At 46.8% G+C, this 6,872-nt stretch overlaps 1 long non-coding RNA gene across 1 annotated transcript; it reads left to right on the forward strand.

Annotated features, from left to right (window-relative positions):
* Window positions 1-274: 274 nt before the first annotated feature.
* On the forward strand, window positions 275-6,659 carry LOC134480319 (uncharacterized). The gene is made up of 2 exons (XR_010054683.1): window positions 275-859; window positions 2,608-6,659. It is a non-coding gene; the product is annotated as an uncharacterized LOC134480319 (long non-coding RNA).
* Window positions 6,660-6,872: the final 213 nt, after the last annotated feature.

Consider the following 6,872-nt stretch of genomic DNA (forward strand, 5'->3'; position numbering starts at 1 on the left):
GCAGCCCTAGCTCACCCATTCATTGCCATCCTGAGCTCTGCTTTATTAAAATGCCCCAGGCCTGATTTTAGTGGATGCTTCCTGTAATAGAAATCAGCCAAAGTTCTATGTCACTGTGATTTAGATGCCAGACTTATTCTTGTTAATAAAAAGGAGAACTCACAGGTAATGAGAAAAAACATTTTATTGATTAGCTGCTGGTTATATATCGAATGCTAGATAGCCTTAGGTTTTTCAGTCATAATTATGCTTTATACAACTGGTAATAAAAGACCCACCCCATGAGTCTTAACTCAGAGTTGCAACAGGCTTGAACGAGCCCAGGCACGCCCAGATACCTAGGGCCGAGTCACCGTGAAAACTAACAGACCATAAAAGGAAAGGAATGCAGAACAGACCAGGAGTACCACTCACAGGCCACCTGGCAGGAAGAGATAAGCCCCCAGCCCCCGACATCCAGGACGCCCCAAACCTGCCAATGTGTGTAGCTATACCTTATTACCTCATCATGTGAAATAGCCAATCATATGTGAACATGTCTATGTGCCTCGTTTGAATCCACCAATCCCCGTAACTATGCATCTGCTTCTGTACGCCCGCTTCTGCTTCCCCAATCCCTATAAAAGCCCCATGCTGGAGCTGCTGGGTGCGCAAGTCCTCCGAAGAGACTGTGTGCCCGCAGGTACCTGTGTTTTCCAATAAACCCTCTTGCTGATTGCATCCGAGTGGACTCGGCTCGGTCATTGGGCGCTTGGGACTCCTCCTGAGGGAAAGGTCCTCTCTGGGGGTCTTTCATTATGGGGGCTCGCCCGGGGTTTGGAGACCCTCCGCCCAGAGATCACCGACCACCCACCGGGAGGTAAGCCGGCCGGCGTTTGTCTTGTCTGTTGTGTCTTGTCCTGTGAACGATCGATCAATAGGCTCAGATCTGGGGACTATCTGGGCGGGCCAGAGAAGGAGCTGACGAGCTCGGACTTCTCCCCCGCAGCCCTGGAAGACGTTCCAAGGGTGGTTGGAGGAGAGGGAGATCCGGATCCGTGGCATCTCCGTCCATTTTCGGAGGGATCCGCACCCTTGATGACTCCGTCTGAATTTTATTGGAGTAGAGGATCCAAGACCCTCACTGACTCCGTCTGAATTCTTGGTTTCAGTTTGGTACCAAAGCCTCGTGGCGCGTCTGCTTGTTACTTGTTTGACTGTTGGAATTGTTTGTCTTCTTTGTGACCTGACTGTGGTTTTCTGGACGTGTTGTGTCTGTTAGTGTCTTTTTGACTTTTGTTTCGTGTTTGAATTTGGACTGACGACTGTGTTTAAAATCTTGGACCGATGACTGTGTTTGAAATCATGAAACTGTTTGCTTTGTTCGTCGAAGAGTTTTACTTGGTCCCCTTAACGCTTAGTGAGTAAGAAACTTAATTTTGTAGACCCCGCTCTAGTGGCAGTGTGTTGGTTGATAGCCAAAGTTAATTTTTAAAACATAGTGTTTTGGGGGTTGGGGATTTAGCTCAGTGGTAGAGCTCTTGCCTAGCAAGCGCAAGGCCCTGGGTTCGGTCCCCAGCTCTGAAAAAAAGGAAAGAAAAACAAAACAAAAACATATAGTGTTTTATCTGTGCTTATGCTCGCAGCCAGCTGTGATGAACTGGGAAAGATTTAAATTTTCCTTGGGAGTAAGGAATCTTAAAGGTGGAGTTTCAGCCGGTATGGCACTTAGTGCATAGCTGCCTAAAAGATCAGAAATGCTGTTAACAGGCTATAAAAAAAGGACAGGCTGTGTTAGAAATGCTACAGGAAGAATGATCTAAAAAGGCTGAGAGCTAAGTGGGGCTATAAGGAAAACAAGAACAGGAAAGGAATTTCTGACATTTGCTCACAGTAGGAGAGCGCTCATTTAGAGAAGTTCTTTAAGGAAGCCTGCCTTATCTGCTGTCCTTATTCCAAGGGAGGAGTCAGTCTCCAACATTAAATTACTTTTCTCACTGATCATCATTAACATGGAGAGTGCCTTTGGTCCTATCCCCACAGCAGCCAGTTCCTGCCCCTATGGTTAAAATGCCCCAGGTTGGGGGACAGAAAGAGCCCCTAAAATAGTTTCAAAGAATCTACAACTGTGAAGAACTTTGTTTTGCCAGTCAGGATTAATGTTTTCTTTTCCATGGGCTTTTAAACCCAGTGAGACGGTTTGGTAAAGGGCTGCTACTGAGGTCCTGATAGCCCCAGGTGAACTGGTTACGATTCTTTTTTCAGCCACCTGGCATCTAGCAACCAGGTTCTAACCATCTCTCCATCCTTTTGTTATTAGTTGTTACTAGAAGCCTAGTGTCATTTGGAGGCTGGTTCTCTTGAGAGGCAAAGCCACCAAGCTGACACTGAAGGGAGGTAGGTACTCCTTAAGGGAAAATCTAAGCCCAGAGAGACAGCCGGTAACAGCTAGGCTGCCTCTCTGCTCGCCTTTCTGTTTCATAGACAAAGCTTGTGCTTATATTTACAGTGGCCTTTTTGTCCAAAAAAAGGCCTCCTGGTTTAGCTGTGTGACTAAATGCTATTTGTCCTCTTCAGTGGACCTCTCTCCTCTTGTTTTCTCACCATCCCACGTGAGATGCTTGTTAGTAACTGTTACAGATCTTCTTTACCACTGAGGAAAGACAGAATCCTGCTAGAGGCCAGAAAGAATGTTCCAGACATGGATGGAAGGCTCCTGACTGTTGACTTCAATGCCCCTGAAGGTAGGGAGTGCTCCAGGTCTGCCCCCAGGCTCTGAGGGTGGGTCTCCTAGGGGCTGGAAAATGCCCCACCAATCTGGCTAAGATAAGGAAAGGATATGAAGAGAAAGTTACAGAAACTTGAAGGGTAAAGCTAAGTCACTGAGAGAGTTATTGTAAGTTGCAGAGAAAATAAGTTGATGCGTGGTTCAGGGTCTGTGCAGAAAAGTGGACAGCACCTAATAGCTGTAGAAGAAGATGCAGAGAGACTGAAAAAAAAAAGAAAGAAAGAAAGAAAGGAAGGAAGAAAGAGGATAAAAAGAGCAGGAAGCTAGGGAAGAAAAGAGACAAAAAGAAGAGGAAATTAGAGAGCTAAAGAGAGATAAAAGACAAGAGAGGAACATATACTGGCCACAGTAGTTAGGGAACTTAGGAAGATAGTACCTGGCAACAGAAGAGAATTCCTGGCTAAAGATCAGTGTGCCTAATGCAAAGGAAAAAAAAAGACACTGGGTCAGGGACTGCCCCAGAAAGAACAAGAGGGGACACTGGAGAGCCTCTTGGTGCTGGCTATGCACAGAGATAGAAGGGAAGCCCGCCCAGTTGTTTTATGGATACAGGGACCCAATGCTCTGTGCTCCTATGCTCCAGTGGGCCAGTATCCAAAGACCTTGGGTACAGGGGCCTACTGGCAACAAACAATACTTATGGACTGCCCGAAGAACAGTGGACCTTGGCGTGGGCCGGGTAACCCACTAGTTCATAGTCATCCCTGACTGCCCCCATCCCTTGCTCATGAGAAAATTGCTCCCCAAAATGGCTTGCGTGGGCTGAAATGGCTGGGTGAGGCCATGTGTATGCATATCTACAGACTGTGTATGGGGAGCTTAAGACCTGTCTCAGTGCACCAGTACCTGATGCTGGGAGATGAATGGCTTAGCGCTGTTCTACTTGGAACACATCACTCCTGCCAGCCGGGCACTAACAATTATCACCCAATCCAGGACTTAAACTGTGATAGAGTGGCTGATGTTTTGCCTTTGAATAGAGTGTCCCAAAAGATGGGACCACTGGTCAGCTGCCATGGACTAGGTTCTCCACCGGTTGGGGACAATCTGGTCACCTTGCTGCTCAATCCAGACCTGGAGTCACCACAGCACGAGTGTCAAGCACTGGCAGAAGCCCATGGGTGGAGGAAAGACCTCTGCGACTGGCTGATTGACCCCTGCTGAAAGCCGAGGCTACCTTGTCCACAGACGGGAACAGTTCTCTTCATGAAGGTCAGAGATAAGTGGGTGCTGCCATGGTGGGCAACACAATGTCATCTGGGATGGCTGAACCTCTACCCACCCAGTACATCAGTGCCGCAGATGCCTTTGCCATCTCTTGGATGCCCTGATGAAGCCAACAACTGTGAGTACTATTCATTGCTCAGGATATCAGGAGGGAAGAGATTCAGTGACATGGGGCAATAACGAAGCAGATAAAGTGGCTCGGGAAATGGCTATGCAGGAGCCTATCCTGGTTGCAGGCCTGCAAGAGACAGCCACTGAGAACTAGGATCGGACTAAGGGATGGCCTCACTTAAAAAAGGCCCAAATTGCTTAAAAGATAAAGGACAATGGCACACTTGAGGGGAAAGCTATACTCCCCAGAGAACAAAGAAAAGACTCACTTTGCCAAATACAGAAATGGACTCATTTAGGAGATAAAAAGTTTGTCCAAGTAGTTAAGTGTATGTAATAGACTTTAAGATTTTAGCCAGAGAGGCAGTAGAAAGTATAAGGTATGTCAATAAGTGAATGCTTAGCAAGCAAACAGGGCAAAGAGACCTAGAGAGTTTGGTGAAAAGTCGAAGTGAACTTCACTGAGATAAAACCAGAAAAATATAATCACAAGTATCTCCTAGTGCTTGTAGATACTTTTTCAGGAATAGATAGAAGCTTTCCTCACCAAACGAGAGACGGCCTCTGCAATCATCAAGAAGATACTGGAAGAAATCTTCCTCTTGGAATGCCCAAGGTAATCTGGTCAGACAACGGCCCTACTTTCGTTGCCAAGGTAAGCCAGGGTGTGGCCAAGTATTTAGAGGTCGATTGGAAATTACATTGTATTTACAGACCTCAAAGTTCAGGACAGGTAGGGTAAATAAATAGAACTCTAAAAGAGACCCTGACCAAATTAACCATGGAGACTGGCACAGACTGGGTGACACTCCTTCCCTCTTGCTCTCTTCAGAGCAAGAAATACCCCTTCCAGATTCAGCCTTACCCCCTTTGAGATCTTATATGGGGCCTCAGCCCCACTGACTGTATTAGATGATGTTACTGAACCAACATGTCATAGTGCCATAGTAATAATGATTTGTGTGCCAGGCTAAAAGACCTACAGGTGATACAGAAAGAAATCTGCTCAGAGCTGGCAGCAGCCTATGCCCTGGGGACCCCTGAGACATCTCACCAGTTCCAGGTCGGAGACTCGGCTACATACGATGGCACCGAACCCAGATACTCACTGGAAAGGACCGTACCTGGTGCTGCTGACCACCCTGACAGCCATCAACTCTCAGCCCTCACCAGCCGTGTACTAGCTGTTGGGGCTGAGAGCTGGGACCTAGAGGGAAAATCAGATCTTCAAAAAGCTCCCTAGACTTAATTTCATGTTTGCCCCGGGTTTTATCAAGATAGGTGTGGGGATAGGCTTGATTTCTATTACAAATGATGTAACATTGCATATGTTAGTACTCCTAACACTTCTTGGGACTGTGCCTCAGGGATCACAATCTGTACAAGTTTAGAAGTTCTAAAAGCTAGTCATGACCTTGGTGTGCAGGTTTAGATAGTGTCCAGATTGGAATCCTGATGCTAAAGACTTAGTAAGAAAAAAAAAAAAAAAGAGTTGAGAATTACTTAAGGCTATCTAGGTGCTGCAAGGGCAGCACAAGGACATCTGCCATTGCCCTGCAATGCAAGGTTTATAGAGAATTCAGAACTGCCATTGACTCAGATATAAAAAGAGTGAAAGACTTTTTAGCTGACCTCCAAGAATACCTAACCTCCCTCTCAGAGGTAGTCCTTCAGAATAGGAGAAGATTAGACCTGATATTCCTTAAAGAAGGAACCTGTGTGCTACACTGAAAGAATGTTGTTTCTATGCAGACCATACAGGATTAGTGAGAGATAACATGGCTAAGCTCCGAGAACGCTTGGCCCAGAGACAGAAGCTGTTTGATTCCCAACAAGGCTGGTTCGAGGGGTGGTTTAACTGATCCCCTTGGTTTGCTACCCTGGTGTCCACCTTGATGGGACCCTTAATCATCCTCCTCCTAATCTTCCTCTTTGGCCCCTGCATTCTAAACAGATTGATGCAGTTCATAAAGAACAGACTCTCAGTCATTCAGACGCTTGTTCTCACCCAACAATACCAGAGGGTAAGACAACAGGAAGAGATTCCTTAGAATTCGATTTGAGTAAAGGATTTTACTCAAGTCTAAAAGAAAATGGGGGAAAATGAAAGACCCACCCCATGAGTCTTAACTCAGAGTTGCAACAGGCTTGAACGAGCCCAGGCACGCCCAGATACCTAGGGCCGAGTCACCGTGAAAACTAACAGACCATAAAAGGAAAGGAATGCAGAACAGACCAGGAGTACCACTCACAGGCCACCTGGCAGGAAGAGATAAGCCCCCAGCCCCCGACATCCAGGACGCCCCAAACCTGCCAATGTGTGTAGCTATACCTTATTACCTCATCATGTGAAATAGCCAATCATATGTGAACATGTCTATGTGCCTCGTTTGAATCCACCAATCCCCGTAACTATGCATCTGCTTCTGTACGCCCGCTTCTGCTTCCCCAATCCCTATAAAAGCCCCATGCTGGAGCTGCTGGGTGCGCAAGTCCTCCGAAGAGACTGTGTGCCCGCAGGTACCTGTGTTTTCCAATAAACCCTCTTGCTGATTGCATCCGAGTGGACTCGGCTCGGTCATTGGGCGCTTGGGACTCCTCCTGAGGGAAAGGTCCTCTCTGGGGGTCTTTCAGTAACTGATAACTTCAAGTTATCCTGTGATAATAGTTAGAAGAAAAAGCTTAAATGTGGGGCTTTGAACATATAAAGTGAAAGACCTCCGGAGAGGACCTTTCCCTCAGGAGGAGACCCCAAGCGCCCAATGAC

Source organism: Rattus norvegicus, chromosome 9, assembly GCF_036323735.1.
Source record: "Rattus norvegicus strain BN/NHsdMcwi chromosome 9, GRCr8, whole genome shotgun sequence".
NCBI lineage: Eukaryota > Metazoa > Chordata > Mammalia > Rodentia > Muridae > Rattus > Rattus norvegicus.